This window comes from Acipenser ruthenus, chromosome 11 (assembly GCF_902713425.1).
Source record: "Acipenser ruthenus chromosome 11, fAciRut3.2 maternal haplotype, whole genome shotgun sequence".
Classification (NCBI taxonomy): domain Eukaryota; kingdom Metazoa; phylum Chordata; class Actinopteri; order Acipenseriformes; family Acipenseridae; genus Acipenser; species Acipenser ruthenus.
In genome coordinates this window covers 36,024,123-36,048,019 of record NC_081199.1, presented here as the reverse complement: position 1 = coordinate 36,048,019, position 23,897 = coordinate 36,024,123, and the positions used below count along the sequence as shown (strand labels likewise).

At 36.8% G+C, this 23,897-nt stretch overlaps 1 pseudogene; it reads left to right on the top strand.

Annotated features, from left to right (window-relative positions):
- Positions 1 to 23,270, top strand: part of LOC117426679 (von Willebrand factor D and EGF domain-containing protein-like) — a 29,477-nt pseudogene extending 6,207 nt beyond the window's left edge.
- The last annotated feature ends 627 nt before the right edge of the window (positions 23,271 to 23,897 follow it).

Here is a 23,897-nt window from a genome sequence, read left to right as displayed (position 1 = left end):
GTCAGGTCTAATTTATTTTCACACAAGCTTTTTATTTTACACGCACTGTTAAAAGTAATTTTATTCACAGCAAAACAGGTTTAAAAAGCACTGCATATCAACATGACGCTCAGTACTGCATCTCCAGCCCTGCCCCACTCCTTGTTCACTGTATTTATCACATATCTCTTCATAGTCGTGCATACTGATAAATCATCTCTTGATCACTCGAATTATCACCAAACTCCTCAATAATGCTTTCCAAGTCATTATTTTATTACTATAACATCTCAAAAAGCTTGGCAAATGTCTCAGCCATTGAAAGCTTTTCTCTGCTTTTTCTGGAGAAAAACCGACTAGGGACCTGTGATTGACGCCTTTTTGATGATGTCGGACCTGGTCCAACATAGGACTGCAAATGGTTTAGGTAAGCTGTTGTAACACCAATTGGTACAAATAATTTGGTAACTGGATTATGCAAAATGATGATATTATAAGGCACAAGTATTTCATAGCTCATAGTACTTCATAAATATAAATAGAAAACTGTGCACTGCACAGGCACAGAATTAATTATATATATTCTACATACTTTGCCCATACTTTGTAAGCCTTTAACTGTAGTTTTATGCAGTATAATTATTGTCAGCTGGTATTAATCAAATATGTTGCATAATGGCTTTAGGTGATTCTGAAATCTGATAGCTCTGTTGTTTAGTCCATAATCAAAAAAATGTCATCTCCCCAGATGTACATGTATTATTAAAAGTATATATAATAACAAATCCATGAAAGAAATGAGAATGAAAGGGAGCTAATAATGAATTCCAGGATGAAAGTAAACCTGTATCACAGGGTGAAATCGTTGCATTTAGTTATTAAACTTGTACCTTCTCTTTTAGAACTGTTTAATTCTACCCCTGCAGTGATAAGGGATGCTAAAATTATTTTTTCAGTTTCTCGGTAGCTTCCTGGTGACATTTCAGATATTGTATGCTGACACCCTGTGGTTAGAAAACCTGTAGCACACCAGCTTGGTGCAGGTATTATCCTGAACAGGGCTAATGATACAGTCTTTACATGCACTGAATTAGTTTTTTAACTTCTGACTGCTGCCTGCCTTCAATTAAAACTACTGCTTCTTGTACTTCACAGTGGTATAGCAGCTTAGCAACATTTCCCATGCTGTTTCTAGCAGACTTATACTGCCCGCAGTGTCAGATCCTCATCCATCAACAAATGATTTTTTTAGGGTTATTTCTATTTTTTCTCTTGCTGCATTGTGTAAAGCAAACCTCTGATATCTTGCGAACTGAAAAGAAAAACATGGATTAGTATGTATTAAAACACATGAGAGAGGTTCCGCCTCTTCAAAGGCCCAACATGTAATAGTAGGGGGTTCCATCGCTGAGGAGATCCGACAAACAGGAGGCCTTTCAGGTGACCCGACATACGAAGAGGGATACCGTCTCTGAGGTGACCCGACATACGAAGAGGCTAGCAAACCAGAAAGAAAACAAGCCCAACATAAAGAAGAGGGGTCCCACCGCTTGGGGGCCCTGAGATAAATAGAGGCATCAGAACCTGAAGAGAAGAAAACAAGGGATCGTGCATGCTAAAGGCGGGGTTTGCCCAGGGGTCACCTCTGCCTCATGGAGAACCCTCCTCTAAGAGGTAAATGAAGGAAAGCTTACAAAGGGTTGGAGAAAGTGGAATCACTAACCCCCCAGAGCAGACCAATGCAAAGGTGGTTGAGATTCTAGAGGAGGAGGAAACGAAAAAACACAAGACAGCTAGATAGGAGTGACTGATGGCTAAATAAGGAAGATTTAATTGATGAAGGAAGATGATAGGATGCAGGGGGGCCTAGCTCCACTCCCCGAACCACAGTTAATAGGTTAACATTTATTTATTAAGTAACACTAATACTCATTTTTCAGTTAATTCTGTTTATTTTTAACACATAGGTGGGAGAGAATGTTGATCCAAGTTAAAGCACCTATTTGTAGTATTTTTCCATGTGGTTATGTACAGTTGTGCAACACACTTGGAAAAGGGTTACTCTCTTAATGGGAAAAAAACAGGTGCACTGTAATGAGTGACACAACTAATTTTTTATTGAGCCATTGATTAATAAGTCTATTTTATACAATCCTAGCTGTGGCATAGTCATGTTGGGTGTAACAGGGCAGACTGTGCTGACTATCTGGCGCATGCGTGGTACTGCAGGAAGGGGGCAGCAGCCTCGTAGATCCGCCTGTCAGTCATGGCAGTGACACGGAGAGGTGGGGAAGAGGGTGTGTTGGCTTTCCCTCTCTCTGAGTGGCTGAGAGGCGAGCCTTGGGGGATTGCTGGGCCCATAAGTACTGCGCTTGGTTATGCATTCATTATTATTTTGAGCACCTGTGAGTGCGCCAGCTTTTAATTATTACCAGTATTGGTATTCCTGTGGTCCTGTGTACCGTTGCCGGTACTCAGGCCACGGACAACAGCGCCCTCTATGGGCTAAAAGAAAAAAAAACAGCTAAAATAATAAAACTGGGCACCAGTGCAGTGTTTTCAAATAAAACGTCTGTCTCCTGTGTGTGTCAGTGAATTGCCCACCACCCTTCCACAGTGGGATATAACACTAGGTTGATATTCACATGTAAGTACGCTACGTGTCTATAGACTATCTATGTGATAGTCACAAAGCCTACATATATCTCAAGTTTCTTTTGTAATGTATCAATATTGCAAGTCATCCAGGTGCACGAAGAACTTACTACTATGTGATTCCAGTTGTATTGGAAAGAGGCCATTACACGCTGAGACAGCCCATAATTGAGCTTTGCCAAAATGAAACTGGTTTCTTATATGTGTCTTTCTATATCCTTCGGATGAGATGTAAAACTGAGGTCCTATTGTAACTGTCTGCAGCAGCAGCAGCAGTTATTGATGCATAGTTCACCCCCAAGTCTCTGAATGTTGCCTTGGATAAAGACGTCTGCCAAATAAATAAATAATAATAATATAAAACTCTCACTGAACAATTACTTTGTATACAGTGCTCCTTCAATGTTCAGACACCCAATCATTGATTTTTAGATGGAATAGACCTAGTTAACAAAATATATGAAATCTTATAATATCTACATCAGCAGATAACGAAAAAATGAGCAAAGGTATTGAGACAGAACAATACAGTCCTGCTTTGACGCTGACAGACCTTTCTGAACAACACAGATTACGTTTTCAATGATCATTCTGTGTCATCTTATACACAGTATGTCAATGGTCACTGGACATTGGGGGTCCAGGAGATCACTTAGGCTACATTCCTCAGTTCCAAGGCCCTGGACTGTGTACTTCCTCCTTTAAATAACATAGCCAGCGAGATGGTTGACTTCATCGTCGATGACAAGCCATTTGGTCGATGGGCAGTAAAAGTAAGTCATAGTTAAATTAAATTTGAATATTTAATCATTAGGATCTTTTTTCATAAAGATTGATGTATTATACAGGAAAAGGGTTATTACCTTACACATTTGTCAAAGGATAACTCGGTATGGTTTACCAAGCCAATGGGTCTTATCACCTTAAACCTAAGATTGTATATGATCAGCTAGTTGCTGGTCTAGGCAAAACAGCCCACTATATGTCCCAAGAAAAACAAGTTTGAAATTAGGAGGGACAAGCAGTGTGACAATGCCTTGTATTGGCCATGCCAGTTATAGATTTTCACAGTCAGATAGATTATATTTTTGTATTTTAAAACTGCATCTGCCACATAAATGTTGAATAAAGAAGTGATACATCTTGCTCCAGTGTGTAACTGGCTAGTTGCGAAAAAAGAAAACGCAACGGCAGCAGTTTGTCTGACACTGTGTTATCTATTTAAAATTGACACATTTTTAAATTCTAGGCAGCGGTATTTGTTTATGCATTTTTATGATGTGTCCTAAAAAAAATATTTGTGTGCCTGGGTTCAGAATGACTGTAGAAAATGTGAATGTTTCTTAATTATTATTTTTTTCTTTAAAATGATGATTAACAATGCAGTCTGGTTTTTAATTTCATGACTGTGTAAATCATACAACATGGTTCACCAAAGAGATATTATAAATTGTGTCAGCTTTCCAAAATACCATTTGAGTCGAAAGTTTGCTTCTGTTATTAATGAGTATTGTCCAGTTTTTGGTATCTAGCAATTTGTTAGCTTGCCCTGAGTAACTCACAAGAGGGTTCTTTATTATTTTTTTTTGGATGGGATCTGCATGCTGATTTTGGCAGGCAGTACATATATGAAAATTTATAACGGAAAACATGGCTTTCAAAACTTTATAGATAACTAATGACGGCTCCCTGAACAGTGACTCCAAGGTGGTAACCTTATATGATGGTGTGTGTCGGGCCTGTGACTCATCGTTAACTAGACTTTGTAAGTTAAAGGTAATTTAAATGAATGAGGGATGTGAAATACAACGTGTTAACGTAAATTGTTTTATTCTGTTATATTTGGTTTGCATTTGCATTTTAAAGTAATAACAAAAGTTGAACAACTTCTGATTCCTACAGTATTTCCACCAGTCGTCCACAACAGTCAAATTATGCATGTCTGAAATATATATAGCATGTTGTCACCCTGAATTTTGGGTGTCTTGTGAACCAAATATTTCCGTTGACAATAGAAAAATAAATCTTTAGAAAGAAAGCATAACTAAAAGCATAAGATGTCCTTTTATCATCAGTTTGTGTGTGAATGCAGATGTACATGTGTTGGGCAGCGGGGAAATGATATACAAACAATCTCCTGTATTGCAAAAACAGAAAACCCAGAACACAGCTCTTGAAACTTAAGCAATTCTCCAAACACTTTACAGCCAGCTTCAAACACGGCACACAGTGTAGTTTTACACTTCAAACACCCAGGGAGGCATGTTCAAGCATCCAGCAATAATCAGAGTGGTTATTAATAGAGATGTGTGTTCACAGATTGTAGAATTCACACAAATGTCTACGGTGGTAATACTCCAATACTGCTGCTCTTGAGTGCAAGAGTATTAATAAACTAACATTGAATCTGGAGGGAACATTTCAAACTTTTAATATTATCTCAATTTCTAATGCATTTCTGGGAGAGTTCAAAGAGAGGTTACTTGGTGAGGTAAGGAAGAATCAGTCTGTTTCTCATTCAGTCATCTGAGTGTTTTTCTGCACATGAACATAAACCTCTAGAGATTTTTACTTATTATATATTGCATTTATGTGGTGCTTTTTATACAAAAGTATCGCAGAGCACTGTACAGTACATAGCAGAAAAAAAGAACAAACCACAATACATTTGTATAGCATGTCACACATACAACTGCCATAATCAGACCATTTAAATAACATATTTAAATAACAGTATACACATAATACAAAAACAGCCATTTTAAAGTTACATTAAAATCCACTAAGATAAGAAAGCCATTTTATATAAGTGTGTTTTTAGTCTTGACTTGAAAACTGTAACAGTCCCAGCTTCTCTGACAAACGAAGGCAGAGCATTCCATAATTTAGGAGCTCTACAAGAAAAAACCCTACCTCCCGTGTTGCTTTTATTGACCCTAGGAATAACCAGCAGCTCTGCATCCTGTGATCTCAGAGTGCGGTTTGGAAGATACGGGGTCAGTAATTCCTGCAAGTAACTAGGTGTTAATCCATTCAGGGCCTTGTAAATTAACAGCAAAATCTTAAAATCAATTCTATACTGCACAGGGAGCCAGTTTAAAGATTACAAAACAGGGATAATATGGTTTTAGTCAGAATTCTAGCGGTGGTATTCTGAACAAGCTGCAAGCTGGATGGCACACATTTTGGGACACCAGAAAAAAGTGCATAAGATGCTAATGGACTGACAAAAATATATTTTGTTTATCCTGTTATTGAATATACAGTACATTTAGTGGCAAAGTAAATGTTCTACAGAACCACTTATCACATGGGGAATATTCTTGGTTTGCACATGTAAGTAGTTGATTTTACACTGTATATTCTTCAATGTGTTCTATTTTGACTTGAATTTTCATGCTCCCACAGCACTGCTTCTATTGCTTTTTAATTATTTAGTTATTTTTTTAGGAAAAGACATGTAATATAGATGGATTGTGTTATGGAGAAGGGGATTACGCCACCAGCCCATGTCTTCAGTGTAAGCCTAGCATTTCAAAGTTCACCTGGTCTGTAAATGAAAGTAAGACAAACATTTTATTTATTTTTTTTTTGGGTGGTGTAGTTTATCTTTTTAAGTTCTCAATATCATCTGTCACCAGAAACTTCTACAAACTACAGGGATTGTATGTAATTGGAAAAACATAGTGTGTGAGTACTCCTTAGCACATGCCCTTATTCTTTATATACTACAGTAAGGCCACCTATGTAGTGTTATAATTAGCACTATAGTACAAGGAGAAATGCAGCTCTGTATAAATAAATTAGCCAGCAGGGAGAGCGTTATCCACACTACTTTCAGTAGGGTCAATTATGGCTGAAGTCAGCTTTGAATGACAACTGAGATGGATCCCCTGGGAAACATGGGTATTTTCATTATTTGCTATACATTTTTTATTTGATAGGATGTTTTGGGCTATATCAATCACTAATAGGCTTAGATTTCTGGGATTTCAGATTATTTATATTATTTACTATGTCTTTCTCTTTCCAAACGATCTGACCAGTTTATGGTGGGGCATATTATTAATTAATGCTTGCCTTTAATAATATCACAGTATTTACATTTAACCCTTTGCTTACCACCATGTGAATTGTTGTGGCTCCATAGTAGATACTTTTAAATGTTATGTCTTGTTCTTTCTGGGTAGGTCATTTTCTTTTGTAGGCTTTTACCTTCGTACAATATGTTTTCAGTTGCTATTATATACTGTGTAGGTTTTATATACCAAGTTTATATGTATTATATTGTATATTGAATATGTGCTGAAACAGCTGTATGCATGTAATGTAAGCAGCATACAATTACAGTAATTAACCTTCTGCCCAAGTTTGCTAACAATCCAAACTGTTTTAATTAATCATCACATGTAAAGGATATAGGACCAGCTTTACCAAGGCTATAATTATGCAAGTTATTCATAACGTGTCTGGATGTTACCTCATGCAATCTTGTCTTCTTTCTTCTTAGACAATCGGCCTCCTATGTTCCTATTGCAGACGTTTTCCGGTGAAAACTTTGTCTACCAGTTCATAGCCGTGGATCCCGAGGGCTCTGCCATGCTGTTCCTGCTAGAGTCAGGGCCTCAGTATGCTTCTCTCTCCCCTGCAGACCTCCTCATCTGGAAAGTCCATTCGGAAGAAACACAAATCTTTGAATTTACAGTGTCAGATGAATGCAATGCACAAAGCAGATACTCTGTAGAGGTAACAACTGACAGTTCTTTCTTAGTCTCTTTAATGTCTGTATAGCATGTGTGGCAATCATAACCAGCACATGGACATTCATATTCGGTAGCTTCTGAACAGTCATTTTATATTTTTTTCAAGTGTGTCGATCAAACGTTCACACAGATTTGAGTTTACAGTATCTGCAAGTCAATCAATAAGACATGTTATGTCTCTTTTTTTTTCAACCCAAAAGACAAGATACAGCTTGGGGTCTATTTATCATGACCTCATTACACTGTATTTTTACTGTGTGTAGTAGTGTTATTAAATAGGTCAATAAATCACCATTAGGGAGAAAAAGGGGTAGGAATCATGTTAATATTAATGAATCCTACTAGTTTAAAAGGTCTCGGCATGTACATATTGCTCTGCTTAGATCATCAAAATAAGTCAGAGATGTCTATATGGTATCATAGACCTCTTTAATCAAGAGAGCATTACCAAAATGAAGGGCTTTGTATTCACTGTTGAATAATCATCATGATAATGATCTGTTATTGTCTCTGTTTGACCAGAATACCTGTTAATATAGATTAGGGCTGATCAAATGAAATTCCTGGCATAATAAAACATCTAAATAATTACTGTTAATTATTATTTGGATATTAATTACACAGTAACGGTACCATGTGAAATCTACCATTCCAAACCTAAATGTTCCCATACACATATTTTACACAGAGAGAAATGTTGTACATCAGGAGTTGGCTTTGACACATCCAGTCCAGGTTAATTACTTTACAATATTATTCAACCAATTAAACCCCTGACTAGGTTCTAGAGCAGTTAATCCTAATTATATCTATTAAACCTGGAATGGAACAACCCTCTCTATGACCGGAGTAACCTAATCCTGATGAAGAATATAATTGGTTTGCCTGGTTCTGAGAAACACATTCACAGAGAAAGTAATACTGTGTATAATTCCATACTGTCCATAATTTATATGATAATAGGATGAATTTTATGTACCTATAACTTTTTATGATACAGTTTTTATCATACTTTTCCACAGTAATTCCCAGAAGTTTATAAAATCCCAACATGTGAAAGTTTATGACATTAAACAACTTGGAGGATGACAATTAATGTACATGTATCATGCAATAAATAAAAAGCAGTATTTCTTTTTAGGAAGATTGAGATTTAGCTACTTTATGTGGACACATTTTAACTACTTCATACAATATATTGTCAAGTGCACTAGTATTTAACAAAAAAAGCCTACATATTTATCAAATGTTATGTACAGTAAAACGTGTTTCAGATGGGTGATTGCAGTAAATCTTCCTTTAGCCTCCAGATGGGAGGCAAACAGATGCTTTTATTCTGCTAACAATTACTTAATAGGATTCCCTAATAATATTCTGTTGCTGTTATGAGGATTTAAAAAGGGAGTATAATTACCAATACCTGATCAGTCTATTGTTATTACAGTCAAACAACACCAGGTCAGGGTTAATGATATGCATTTCTAGTTATAACTGCCTGTAAAGTTTGTGTTTTCTCATGCAGTTTGCAGTGAAGCCATGTGGTTGTTTGAATGGTGAAACATGTGTTACGAATATCAATTTCCCCCCAGGAAGTGGTGAATATCTCTGCATGTGTCCCCCAGGATTCACAGGAGATCTCTGCCAGGAAAATATTGATGAGTGCATATCAAATCCATGTGGAGGAGGCACCTGTGTAGATGGAGTCCATAGTTATTTGTGTGAATGCCCAGCTGGTCTCAGAGGTACTCCACCTTCTTACATACACCAGTTATTAATGTTTAACAGTCAGTTGAGATTAATTTATGGTAATCATACATTTCCACTTTCATGTTTAAAGCAGTGTTATATGCCAAGTCATAAAATAGATACACATGTAGTAGATTTACATTAACAAAAAATTAAATTGGAGAATTTAAATAAAATTAGAAAAAAGTTCAGTGCAGCTATACAGAAACAATCAATCATTGTGAGTTTACAAGGGGTATGATAGTGAAAACACCGCCTGAAAATACAACTGCGGTCGCTAAAGCCTACTGATGTGTCAAGCAACAGACTTGCTTCAGAAGCAGAATCACAAATAGATTCTGAAAACATTTAAACTCTCAAGTTCATTGTTTGTACTTTTTTGTTGTTTGATCTTTGGGATAATACCATCAATCTTTTTCTAGAGTGTGTTAAGGATACAGCTACCGTATAAATACATGTTGTTCTCTAATCTCTAAACAGAAAGTGATCAGAACACTGTAGGTAAGAATGTACAGCAACAGTAAACTGAAATTAAGTACTTGCCAAATTTGAATAATTTAGGATAAGGATGCATCATCTCTTAAAGCTGATGTGTCATTATGGCTTTACACATTTCGAAGTCAGCACTGTTAGAAACTCCCAAAAGAAAGACTTGGTAAAATAAATATTTATGGCTACGTTTGTTGCCAAATGTTTTTGGGAATCTGAAAAGTCAACTCAGATTAACATCTCAAGTCAAAGGTTTTGGTTTGCCTTCTTCAGTGACCTGAGGGACTGTTGGAAATGAGAGGCATCACAGTGTGTCATCTTATTCAATAGCTTTGTTGATAGCTTCACTTGGGTCGTTCTGTGTTCAACATTAAAGTAGCGTAATATTCAGACACACAAGGCAGAAACATGATCGTCTGTCTCTTTTTTTTCTGCTGCCTCAGGCCTTTGTATTAAAAATTTAATAAAATAATGAAATGATTTGGCATCCAGCCGTCTTACATTGATATCTCTTATAAGTATGTTGTAAATATTACACAACCTGCTGTAGCTGAAATGAGGTACTGGTTTTGATTTTAATATTTTACACAAGTTTAAAGTAAGTTAGCATAATCATTAGCTGAAAAAGGGTAACCTCCTATAAATATACACTACCGGTCAAAAGTTTTAGAACACCTCCATTTTTCCGGTTTTTATTGAAATTTCCGCAGTTTAAGGTCTCAATGTACTCTGAAATTAAAGCATAGAACAAATAAACAATTGGAGATAAAAAAAGAAATCATGGAATCGTTTTGTTTAACAAAATTTAATCTACATTTTTGACTCATCAAAGTAGCCACCTTTTGCAGATATAACAGCTGAACACACTCGTGGCATTCTTTCTACAATGGAAATCAAATATTGTTCGGAAAGTTCTTCCCAACACTGTTGCAGAAGTTCCCATAAATGTGTTGCACTTGTAGGTTGCTTTGCTTTCACCCTTCTGTCCAGTTCATCCCAAACCAGCTCGATGGGGTTTAAGTCTGGAGACTGTGCTGGCCATTCCATGATTTGAAGCCTACCGTCTTGTTCTTTTCTTCTAAGGTAGATCTGACATAGCTTGGAGGTATGTTTTGGGTCATTATCTTGCTGTAGGATAAACCCCTGACCAACTAGGTGTATACCAGAGGGTATTGCATGGCACTGCAAAATGCTGTGGTAGCAGTTTTGGTTCAGGGTGCCACTCACTCTGTGCAAGTCGCCAACTCTGGATCCAGCAAAAGAGCCCCAGACCATCACGCTTCCTCCTCCATGTTTGACAGTTGGTGTCACACACCGAGGAACCATCCTTTCGCCTACTCGACAGCGTACAAAAACCCTGTGTGATGAACCGAAGATTTCAAATTTTGATTCATCGGTCCATAAGACCTTCTTCCAGTCTTCAGTAGTCCACTGGCGGTGCTTCATGGCCCAGGCAAGCCTCTTTTTCTTATTTTGCCATCTTAGCAATGGCTTTCTTACTGCCACTCGACCTGTCAAACCTGCAGCTCAAAGTCTTCTCTTCACAGTTGAAACTGAGACTTGCTTACTTCGACCAGTGTTAAGCTGTGCTTGAAGCTGTTGTCCTGTGAGCCGCCTATCACGCAAGCTGTTGACTCTCAGAAACTTGTCTTCTGATTCTGTTGTGGCTTTGGGTCTGCCAGACCTCTTCCTGTCAGAGTTTCCTCCAGTTTCCAAGTGCCTTTTGATGGTGTAGGAAACTGTACTCACTGACACCTTGGCTTTCTTTGCAATTTCTCTAAAGGAAAGACCTACACTTTTAAGGGTTATAATGGTCTGTCTGTCTTCCTTTGTTAATTGCCTTTTTCTCGCCATTATGAGAGCAATATACTACTTCCTGCAGTACAATACTGTCCAAATAATGCTTAAGAGGGTGGAGTAACACAGTCTGTTCCAACACTGCTTTTATACAGACAGAGGGTTTGTAAGTAATCAACAGAAGTTGGGACACCTGTAGGAATTGTTAGCATCAACTTTCAAGGCTTAATTTACTTCCATTGCTGCAGAACAGCTGTAAGTTGTTAACCCATTACTTGTTCCCTGAAAAAGGCCTTTTTGTATAACTCTGAAATGTACATTATTTTTCAGTTTTTGGTAACCTAAACTTTTTTTTTTAACCTCTGGCAGTTTACCGCTTACCTTTGTACCATTTCAGGTTATTCACTGGACTTGAACTGCTTAATTTCCATTGCAATGTGCTGATTCAGAATGTTCTTACTGTAATTCCACCTCAAAGTTTACTGAAGTGACTTCTGTTTGTATTCCAGTTTGGTTTACTGACAAAACATGGCTTTATATTGAGCAGTCTAAAATAAGACAATGACAAAATAATTAGTGTACAGAGTGGTGTACAACTGCTTTCACTGCTGAAGCAATAGCAAAGTGCATTAATGAAACTGTGTTGTCCACCGTGTCATTGATTTATTAGCTCTTTTTAACTTCACAGACAGTCAAACTACCACATGAATACACAAATGCCTAGATTAATACATACTATTGGAGAAGATCCAACATGTAATTTTGGCGTTGCTACAGAGTAGTTTATCTTCATACAGGAAAATAAATTGCAGATTTATGTGTCATGCAATCAAGATCATAATCTTGACCCAACGATGTGACTTTATCAAAATTAAACGTAACATTATTTCCCATGAATTACTCTTCAAGATTGTTTGTTTCCCATCAACATGCGGTGTAAATTAACTACTGTACTGTAGCTTTGTTCTAGTGCTCACAAGTGAATATGGTTCAGCACTAAACTATGATTGCAGAACTTGAATGAAATTATCTAGGTCTTTGGGATTGAAGGATTTTCGATAAACGTTTAAAGGCTGAATGAGGTCAATAACATAAAACGTTGTGATCTCCAGTTAAAAATAGCCTAAAAACCAATTTAGCAAAATAGGTAATCTTTCCGAAACCTTTGAAAATGCAGTGATTGAAGTTGTATTGCAGTGGCACTCGGGTTGATTGATTTTCACATGTCAGGCTTTGTCACTGCTTCATATTCAAGTGGTTGTGGCATATGTTCACATTACCTGCATCTTTTCTTTTCCGTTCTGCTTTTTGAGACCTCCATGGTGTTTGAAGAGTTTCAGCTGATTGCTTTTCTGCTTTGCTTATTTCAGTTTCATGGTTGGCTTCCAAGGCATACACTTTTTGGTTTATTTGAGTTGCCATTTTTGCAGGCTACTCTCATCAATCACAGCTTCACTCCAGCTTTATTCCAGCTTCGAGGGGACTTTCACTTTAGTTCAATAGCTTAAACTTCTGAAGTGGAGGTGTAAGGCTGTTCTCTAAATCCATGTTGTACATACATTTTCTATCTATCTATCTATCTATCTATCTATCTATCTATCTGTCTGTCTGTCTGTCTGTCTGTCTGTCTGTCTGTCTATATATATTGCACTGTGTACCCTGGTACCAGGTATAAAACAATGTAACACAAGAACATTTTTTTGTTTTTACCAATTTCAAATATTTTACTTACTATTGATAAACCAGATCTTTCTGAAACTAAAATACAGCTGTGTCATTGATATAGCATGTGTGGGTATAACACAGTAGAAACTGATATCTTAAGGGAAACATTTTTTGCAGGATTTCTGAAAAATAAAATTAAAGAAAATGTGTTCACAATGTGGCAGAATGGTATGACCACCACCAGGTGGCCAAAAGGTGTAATTCTCAGTTTTTGACAATGTCTTAACCAGTGGTTACCAGTGGTTTCCAATGACAGTTCCAAGTGCTCTAAATGAGATAAACCAGTAACAAAAACGTTGTTAAAATAACGTTAAGGTTGCAGGTCAAAATCACAAAAGTCAGGAATTGGGACGTTAAGGTTGCATGCAACCTTAACTCACCCCTATTATGCCTATGCTTCGCATCAGATATGACATCATACATGACATCAGTAATAACATCAGCAATGACTAATCACATAACAAATGCTCCACCAAGACTGTCCAGAAGGACATTACCTGGGTGTGTTTATTTGTATGCAGAATATTGTTTAGCTGTTCTTAGAAACTCATATGACAATAACCAGACAAAGAAGCACAGTTTGGTCCTCATTCTCCATGGCACTGTTCTAGAAAAAAAACAAAAAAAAAAACATTCATTTTGCTGAGTGAGATATGTATTCAAATGCATTTGGTAAACCAGTATGTGGCAATGCCATATTGCATAGTGGCAACTGTGCCAACTTTTGCATTGGAAGTAACAGTAGTAATTATGCAACACCTGTATCACGTCTATAGACAGTAGTGCAAAGAGTGACCTGAGTGACAGTGAGCACAATGAAATTGCACTTGTTTTGTCTATGATTGTATGCCAAGAAGCATGATAGCTACAGTCCAGCACAGAGAATTTTTTTTCCAGTGTAATGTCCATCTGGGCAGTCTTGGTGGAGCATTTGTTATGTGATTAGTTATGTGAACATTCATGTTAAATTTAATGACAAAAACAAGAGACATATTCCTCTAGACGATTAGAATTGACCTGTGACCTAAGCAAAGACACCTTTATATTGTCTTTTTTTTTAACATATACTAATATCCAGGTATTATAACAAGGTCTCCTAGTTTATGATGACATCACAGAAATTCTCCAAAGGTTATTATTTTGTTAATGTCGTTCTGGGCAGTCTTGGTGGAGCATTTGTCATGTGATTAGCCATTACTGATGTCATGTATGACGTCATATCTGATGTGATGCATAGGCATAATAGGGGTGAGCTTTTTGTAGGCCTAATGTAATGTAAATAATCATTTTAGGCCTATTATTTGAAATGTTTGGCCGTTATTGATAGCTGCTCTCTATACTCATTCACCTTCTCTCACTGACTGGCATGGTTTTTATTATTTATTTACTTGCTCTGTACAGTACAATATGATTCTTTGTTACGCTTGTGAAAAGCTTGAAATGTTAGTTATGATCTGCATTCGGTGTGCATTCTGGGAGTTGTAGTTCAAACTGGAGAGTGTTCTGATTGTATTGTTACCGGTCCAGGCAGAACTACACAAAAACAGTTACCAAATCGTACAACTGTGTATGCGTAGCATTCGTTTTTAAAAGTATTTTTTTATATTAAAATACACATTTTTAAAGCTCCCCATCCTCAAAAGGCACTAAAGACTACTTCGATGCAGTAACTTGCCAAATGGGAGTAGTAACTGTCCAGTAGTTTTTTTACCTAGAGGTGAATAATAAAAAACGCTCTCCCAGCACCAAACTTACACGAAAAACCACCTGTTTTTAAAAAGTGCTGTAGCTCAAAAACTACCAGACAAGAATAACACAAAACTTGTAGAAAAAATTCAGCCTACCAATCAGACCTGAAATCCAGAACGGCAGGCAGATTGATTGAACTTAACCCCAGTTTTGGAGCGGCACAAAATAGGGACTTATAATGGAAAGAACATTGCAACCATAACTACTGTCCTGCCATATTATATATATATATATATATATATATATATATATATATATATATATATATATATATATATATATATAAATGCTGTCTAAATGCTGGGTTTATTTCGTGCAGTCAGCTCCCTGTGAAATAACTGTCCAAAAATCAACTGTAGTGTCATTGTAGCACATACAGTACCACATTCTTCATAGCACATTTTAATAATACAGACCAACTTCATTCCCTGCATGGCCAACTAAAACACTAATAAAGGTGACATATAAAACGTTCGCCTAGGCTTTACTTCATGCTTTAACTCAGAATATGTGCTTAATTGTTTGATGTCATAGATGAAAGCTGTGTTAATACCCTGTTGCCACACACAGGTGTGTTCTCAGATGGATTCTTGTTTAGCAATGTGCACGTTTATCATACAAGTAAAATAAATTGTTTCCACCTGCAGTAAAGCAAGACTTGTATTTAATTAGAAATGGGTTCGCCCACGACAGTGAACTCACAGCACATCGGTCACTTACAGACGACCATCACAAACTCCAGCGAAGTACTTATTACTAATTTCTTTAGATAATGTCATGTGTCAGGATGTAGAACATGTCTTATAGAGACCTTATTCAAGTCTTTACATCCAGAATCCAGTGTTAAAAGTGACTCTGGTTTGAAAAGTGAACACCATAGAACATTTTCAAGGAAAGACATCTGTAAAGACATCGTTATAACTAAAGAGAAGTTTTTTTACATGCTCAACAGTCATTGCTGGAATGTGTAGATACAGCTCAGGTTGTATCGCTCACTAAACACAGGAGCAGATTACACTTTCTGTAGCCTACACCATAGCCTTCAAATTCTAGAGTTGTTTCTCGGCTGATAACATTGACTGCTTAGTTAGCCCAAGACAGTACTGTCAGCACCGCTTATTGCTACATCCTAGATGAATAATTGAGTACACCTGCACTTTCTACCCTTTTATGTTGCCTTATTACAGTTGAGAGCCTTGCTAACATCACTGACACTGCAGTTACTGATGCCCAGAGTGCACCAGATGTGTTATCCGGGATGGAAAGTGTCAGGCTTCAGCCTCCAGAGAAATCAAAAGAGGCTGAAAAGGGTCCATTCGTGGTTAATGCTCCAAGAACAGGCAAGTGTATCCCAAGTGTTGTCATTATTTTCTGTGTGTTTACAGGGGGGATCATATTCATGCTGCAAGCCAAATAACAAACAAAGCAAAATGAAACAGCGCAACCGACAACAGTTTGCTATATGAAAGGTTCTTTTGAGTTACTGTTACTTCAATAGCAGTTACTGAAATATTACTGCTTCAGGGTTTTCTTTTTTAGTTCTACTGTCTTCCGAACACCAGAAGTAGACATTTTAAATTGGCTATATTATGATTGTACTTTTAACTTTAATGATCATACAGTCCTTCGGGATTTAATGTAGTTTAGAAGACAATGGGTATGATTTAAATGGTATTATTGTGAGTTTCTGAAAAGTTGCTATCCATATGTATTATTCTGTGGACATGTTCTATAGATTTAAATGAGTACACAAATGTCCATGTGTGAAATTAACTTAAGACAACATTCTGGTGGACTATATTATTATGTTATTGTAATATGTTGATTTGTTTCTTTAGCTGATTTAACACCAACCAGTAATTCAGATCCATTGTTTCATTTTCTCAATCAGTGAATGTAACCAGTGGTAAAATGGAGCACCAATTTAAATGTTCATCCTACTGTAAGTTTGTCATGCAACTAAAAAATCTGACTCAGATAAGATTGGTTCAAAAGAGCTGATACTTACTTTTCTGTAGTGCATACTTAATTGTGGACTCAACCCATCATGCCACCTACATTACACTTCTAGAACAGATGCAAACAGAACAAAAATGTGGCCCAGTGAGTGCTACCAAAGACACTGTGATACAATTCACAGCTTGCAAGAAGAGACTGTTTATAATTGTTAAACAAAAGAATACATGCTTTTAAAAAGAAAAACATACTTTCCCAGTACATAACCATTCCTATATTGCAAAGGTCTGAAACAACTGACTTGAGAGGTGTTGGATTTTTTTCATTATGAAAGTTACTTCACCATATAAATTGTACTAAATCTTCAAATATTCTACTTTTATCTGCAGCTTAATGTACTCCCACTTTACTGTGGTTATAATGGTTCTTCTGGCAGGATTCCTAACATAATCAATAAAACAGCACTACAGTACCTGTCAGAGGGCCTCATTCGCTAAACAGTGCCCGCAGTAAGTCCCTTTACTGCATGATTTCTACATCTGCTGTATTCACTAACCAGTGGCAGGCAACCTAGTGCATGGAAAAAAACGTGTGGAAAATGTACCACGTCATTTAAATATCATGAATAATGTTAATGTGTGGAAATGTATGCAAATCACATCATAAAATACCGCAAGGGAGGCATTTGATATGAAACCATATTCACTTAAGGGCGCTAACTTTACTAGGAGCCTCAGCGTGTGTTAAAAGTACCGCTTATTGAAACCAGGCAGTGTCACAGAACCAGCAGAAGAGCTGCACAGGACAGCGAGAAGAAATCAGGGAGAGAGTATTTCGGACCAGGCAGACGTTACTAGGGCTGTGTGAGGAGGAGGTTATAACTAGATTGAGCACAGATCATACTAGCCTTATATGTAGGGCCCCGGAAAATTCACGACATCACAAGAAATGCTTACCGTGAAAAATATGCATTTTATTTTCCTTACAGTATTTTCCATCACTCTTCACCTCCCCTGTTCATTTCATACTTTTATCAAGTAGAAGCAGTGCTATAGTAGCTGTACAAGTTCCGGCATTAATGCCATGCATTTGGTTACTAGGGCAACAGGGTCAAACAAATACCGGCTTCATGATTGGTGAATTCCTCATACTGTACAACGACGTAAAATTCGAGGCGGGAAGCTTAAAATGATTGTTTAGATATTGTTGGTTTATTAGTTTGCAGTGTATGATTAACATAAAAAAGCAGACAGCTGACAAATCAAAAAAAGCTAAATTAATTTCAACAGAAGATCGCGTTCAGAGCTACGAAAAGGGGACATTGCACGCAGATGCTGGGATTCTGTTTTGCTCAACTTGTAATGTGTCTTTTGATCATCTAAGAAAAGGTACTATTGACAAGCATCTTGACAGCGCAGTACACAAAAACAAGAAAACCAAACTTCAGGCTAAACTATTACCGAACAAGCAGGTCACAATCACAGGATTGTTTAAAAAGAGCACAGAAAGTGGAGCAACACGTAATGTCAACACATTTGAATTATTGGAAGCCTTTAGTGCAGCAAACTTACCGATACAATGGCTGGTTAATGAAACATTTTTTTAATGTTGTTTTTAAAAAAATCTGTTGTTTTGTTTGCTTGTTGCAGAGTTAAACATAAATGTTCCATTAACAATTACTTTCTCTGCTTTGACTGTCTCGCGGGCCGCTGTGATTTGGGACGAGACCCCCGCCCTCCTCCTACGGAGCGCATTTATTTTGTCCTTTATGTTTCATTGAAGTTAATGTTCTCACTGATTCAGCACCAAAAAGCCTTTCATAATTCCCCACCACTTCTTCTGCTAATACATTTAGCTCCTGGTCTGTAAACCTTAGATTCCTCACTCTGGCCTCCCTGGTCACTGTCATTGTGACAAACTCAGAACCGTACTTAACTTTTCTTTCGAGCGTCCTTATATATATATACTATAAACAGTGTGTGTAAACCTCATGTATAATTTTGCGTGTTTAATTCTATGTGCTGAATTCTGCACGTTGTGACAACTTGCAAATTAATAATTTAGTGTGCTTTATTTGTGCATATAATTAGCTTAGTGAATAGAGCTACACCTGGTTCATTTTTACGCACAGTGTGACTTCCCCCTCCCGCGTGCACGGGGGAAGGCAGCAGCAGGGCTGGTAGGTGACGTAATCTAAACACATACAAAGGCATAAGGCCGATATATGCTCCTTGCAAAGAAGCCGGCTGTTTTGTACAGCGGTATCGGCGCTATGCTTTAGTGCGAGAGGTCCCGGGTTCGCGCCCGCCCTCCGCCTTGTGTGTGGATTGCCTCACCCTGTGTGATGCGCCTGCCTGCAGGAACCAAGATTGCTACGCTAGCACTAATCACTGTTCTGTTGTTTAATGAATGACTTAAAATCTCAGAACTCACAAGGAAAAACCTGCAATTTCAAAATATGTAAAGATGGGTTATGCATAAAATAAATTGCTCATTGGAAATGAATAAGAGAAAAATGATATTTAGGAGTGAAATTGCGTAATTATATAATGATTCATTTTTTTTTTTACTTGTAATTAAGTGTGTGTTTAATAGAATCTCTACAGTTAATGTTATGTTACATCAAATATTCAGCCGCAGGTGTTAGTATCAGGACTGTCCATAAGCCATGAGACACTCTTCTGATACAATTGAGGGCAGAAAATGTATGAATTTTGAAGGCCATTATGCTGGCTATACATTTAAGCATCGTTTGTATTATCCCTTTCTTCTGATACAAAAATAAATGAGTGGGACCAGTCTTTAGATCAGAGGACTTAGTGTTTCCTATTTACCCCATTTCTGATCTCTGAAGGTTAAAATCTTTTTTTTCTATTGACCAGTGGATGTAATACAGTACCACTCGCAGTGTAAAACAGTAGGTGCATAGTAAAACATTCTGACATTCTGACCGTCAGAGTTTACTGAATTCTTTATTCATAGCAATAGCAATAGCAATAGCAATACAGACACATCTCTGTAAATGACCTGTCATCACACTTTAGATGAAATGTAAAGGCACATGACATAATCTGTCATTTGGACGCTTCATAAATCTGCCTGTTTTCTAGGCTATTTGTGCTGACCTTGTTGAAATGGTACAAACATTGTAAGCAATAAACTTTTAAATTTGTAATTGTAAGACCAATGAATCTCTTTAAAAAAAAAAACAGCTGCTAGGATGTTTTCTTGCCACAGGCAGATTATTGCATTTGGCAACAAAGCAAAGTGAAGAGTCTTCTTTAATAAAAGTAACTGCATTTCTTTTACAAGCTGATAACAGGAACATTTTTAATGTTCAACAGTGGTTTATTAACGTAGTCATGAATGATGCTTGGCCTCTAGCTTGCTTTATTCCTGGATATGCATGCTCAAATTTCCGCTCTGGTGCCTGTTTTTAAAGCCAAATGATGGTTTAAAATCAAAGGACTGAAATGTTTAGGACAAGTACATTTAGTTACTGTGATCTCAATTCAGAAAACCATCAGCATATTTCACACTAATGTGCACTTCATGATTTTTGACTAATGTGGCAATTTACCTAATTCATCAGTCTCATCTTTGAGGTGCAAAATGGAACAGGATTTTTAGAGAACACGTGATGCTGAAACATCAGTTTATTCAGCAGAGGTTGAGTTGGAGGTGAAATAGCAGGTCACAGTGGGAATCCTTCTCATTCATTGCCATTTAATAGCTGACTGTGACAGAAAGACAGTGATTCTTGGTGGTAAATCTCCCTCCTGACCTGTGAGGGCGCTAAGTAATGGGAACAGAGTACTCTGGACTACTTGGCCTGACACTTTGTTCCAAGGGTTAAAAGGAAGTCGGTCATGTAGAAAAGAGACAGAGCTTCGGTACACTAACTCATTGACCCGGAAGGGAAATGATGTGGCAGTCGCAGATTGGAGGAGCAGCAGCAATCGTTTACCAAGGGGTCATGAGTGACGGTATAAATAGGGGTGTTATCTGTTCCTTCGTTTTGGTTATTGTAAAGTGACCTGGAAGGACCTGTGTTTGTTGTGGAAATAATCGTGAGTGTTTTGTTTTGTACTGTCTATTTGTTGCTTGTATCACTGGACAGCTAACACGTTCCGGAGCTGTCGCCAGAGGCCAGCACAAACCCGGAACAGCACTTCACTTGTCTCACACTAACTTGTATTGTACCACAGTACAAGTTTGTGTTTAATGTGGGGATACAATAACGGGACTATTATGTTGGGACCAGCTTGGGGATTATAAACATAAGTAACACACTCTGCTGTATTACTTACCAGCATTATTATTTGCCATAATTTTAAGTCACCCTGGATAAGGGCGTCTGCTAAGAAATAAAGTCAAATGATTATTTAGAGATATCTCTAAATCATTTTCAGATATCTCTAAATAGTTGGAGATATCTTCAAATATTCAGATATCTCTAAATCATTTTAAGATATCTAAAATGGAGCTTTAAATGAGATATTTAAAATACATTTTCAGATATCGTTATATATCTTTTTAAGATATCTCAAAATGTTTTTGAGATATCTTTAAATACTTTTCTGACATCTCTAAATCATTTAGACATATCTCTAAATAACTTCCTGTTCATTTAAAGATATCTCTAAATCATTTGATGATATCTTGAAATGACTTCCTGTTCATTTAAAGATATCTCTAAAGCATTTGAAGATATCTCAAAATAACTTCCTGTTCATTTAGAGATATCTCTAAATGGACAGGAAGTCCATTCAAAACAGAGCATTTTCACAGGAAGTCATTTAGAGATATCTTCAAATTACTTCCTGTTCATTTTGAGATAACTGTAAATGAACAGGAAGTTATTTTAAGATATCTTCAAATGATTTAGAGATATATTTAAATAATATGGAAACCATGTGGATTTTGCTAACATGGTATGCCAAACTGTCATCTTAAAATGAGGGTTTTAAAGATATCTCTAAATCATTTGAAGATATCTCTAAATGACTTCCTGTTCATTTAAAGATATCTCAAAATCATTTGAAGATATCTCAAAATAACTTCATTTTTATTTATAAATATCTCTAAATCATTTAGATATATCTCTAAATGAACAGGAAGTCATTTCAAGATATGTCTAAATTACTGCCTGTGAAAATGCTCTATGTTTTGAATGGACTTCCTGCCCAGATATCATGCTTATACATGCTTATACATTTAAAACAGAAAATTCAGTTATTTTTTTTTTTAAAGAGCAAGAACGGATCTGTGTACAATTGGTCAACTTTCAGTTGAACCTGACCATTTTCATTCCCAGAAAAAAAGTTTAGTACTGTAATCAAAGTTGGGTATGTTTTAAAATACAGTTACATTAACTTGACGACAGTTACGCTGTAATTATACAATATGTATTACATGTAATTCTCACAAAATTATAAAATCTGGAAAATAACACGAGTATATGTCAATATATGGATTGTGCTAAGTGGGTGTAGTACATGTAGTTAACTGACCTGTATTTTGAAGAGTACCCTTAAAGTGTCTATGTTCTGATCTTGTTTATAGACTGTGTATATAAATTAAATGTCTATGAGTAGTTCAGAGTGTCTACTGATTACCCTCATTCAAAGAAAACATACACTTAAGTGTCTGTTGTATTCCTTAAGCACCAATAGTTAAAAGTTTCATAAACCGTATAAAAAGGATGCACTGATTAGTCTTATATGTGTGCTTTAAGCATTGTAATGCATCACCCCTTGGCTCTCTCCATCTGCTTCTGGGAATGTATGTGAATTCCATATGGATCTCAGCGGAGATATTTTGCCCTTAAAGCCGGGAAAGGGTTATTACTGTGCACTCATAGGTCCTGAAGAGTGAAGAACACTGTGAGCTCAGATACTGTGCATTAGTTAACCCTAGGTCATCCCTGAATTAGACAGTAAAAACTCCCTGTGAGATTAATGACTCATTACATATCAAAGCAAACACAGTGTTATTTAAAAAGAAATGTGCAACAATATTGAGTAGAGGCCACAACAAGCGTATGTAAGTAAGTGTTATGATCCTGTTTATTCATGAAACGGCTCTCAGTAGACATAACCAAAAGGCAGCCATGAGTGAGGAACATGATGAAATAAGGAAAACATTAATAATAGATTTTCAATAAAATAAACGTTGATTTATAATGTGCAATAAAATTATTATTTTTTTTTTTTACAGGCCAGTCCCCTGCTGCACAAAGTACTACACAATGTTCCAGCAGACCATGTTATCCAGGGTTTCAGTGTATCGACCGGAGGCCTCCCTATGTTGGCGATGTTTGTGGCCGCTGTCCTGCAGGGTTCTTTGGGAATGGACACAGCTGTACGAAGATACCCAGAGCTGGTAAGAATGCAGTCTTCTTTGAAGTAGAAGCTGGGCTGCTCAAGGTGCCAATCAAAAATACAAACAAGAACACAAAAGTGAATCCCAGTGTTATCTGTATGATGTTCTCTGTGTGTAAGTCATGGGTCGTCAGGCTAATTAAAAGATTTCTATTGCGTGCTCCCAGATTCATAAAACATATGTCCTGTCCGCCTGCAGGGTTATTTCCTGTGTCGAATATTTAGTTTATTCAGTATGTTTGCTGGAAAATGTATTGAAGAGGATTTTGTTTTTACTATGCATTTATTTACAGTATGTGTAATACATATATCATTTTCAGAAACATAATCAGGGAAATACATTAGGGCTGTTTTAATAATTAAAGCATAAGAGCACCTATCCATCCACTTGCTCCTAATTTTCAGTAGTTTATTGGTGAATGAATAGAATAGACTCTTGTAACTTATCAATTGCAATAGTTCTTGGGGTTTGTTCTTTTTGCCTTTTGGTGCATGTATTTAGTTCTGGCTAGTTTTACAGTATAGCATTAAGTTTATTGTTTTTTCTTTGAAAGACAGTGCGGTCTTGTGTATTTAAAAAATGTAAGGAAAATAAAGTTAACCAGCACTGAAGATAATTCTATAAACTGTTTGGTGCTGTGACAGGGAAGAAAAG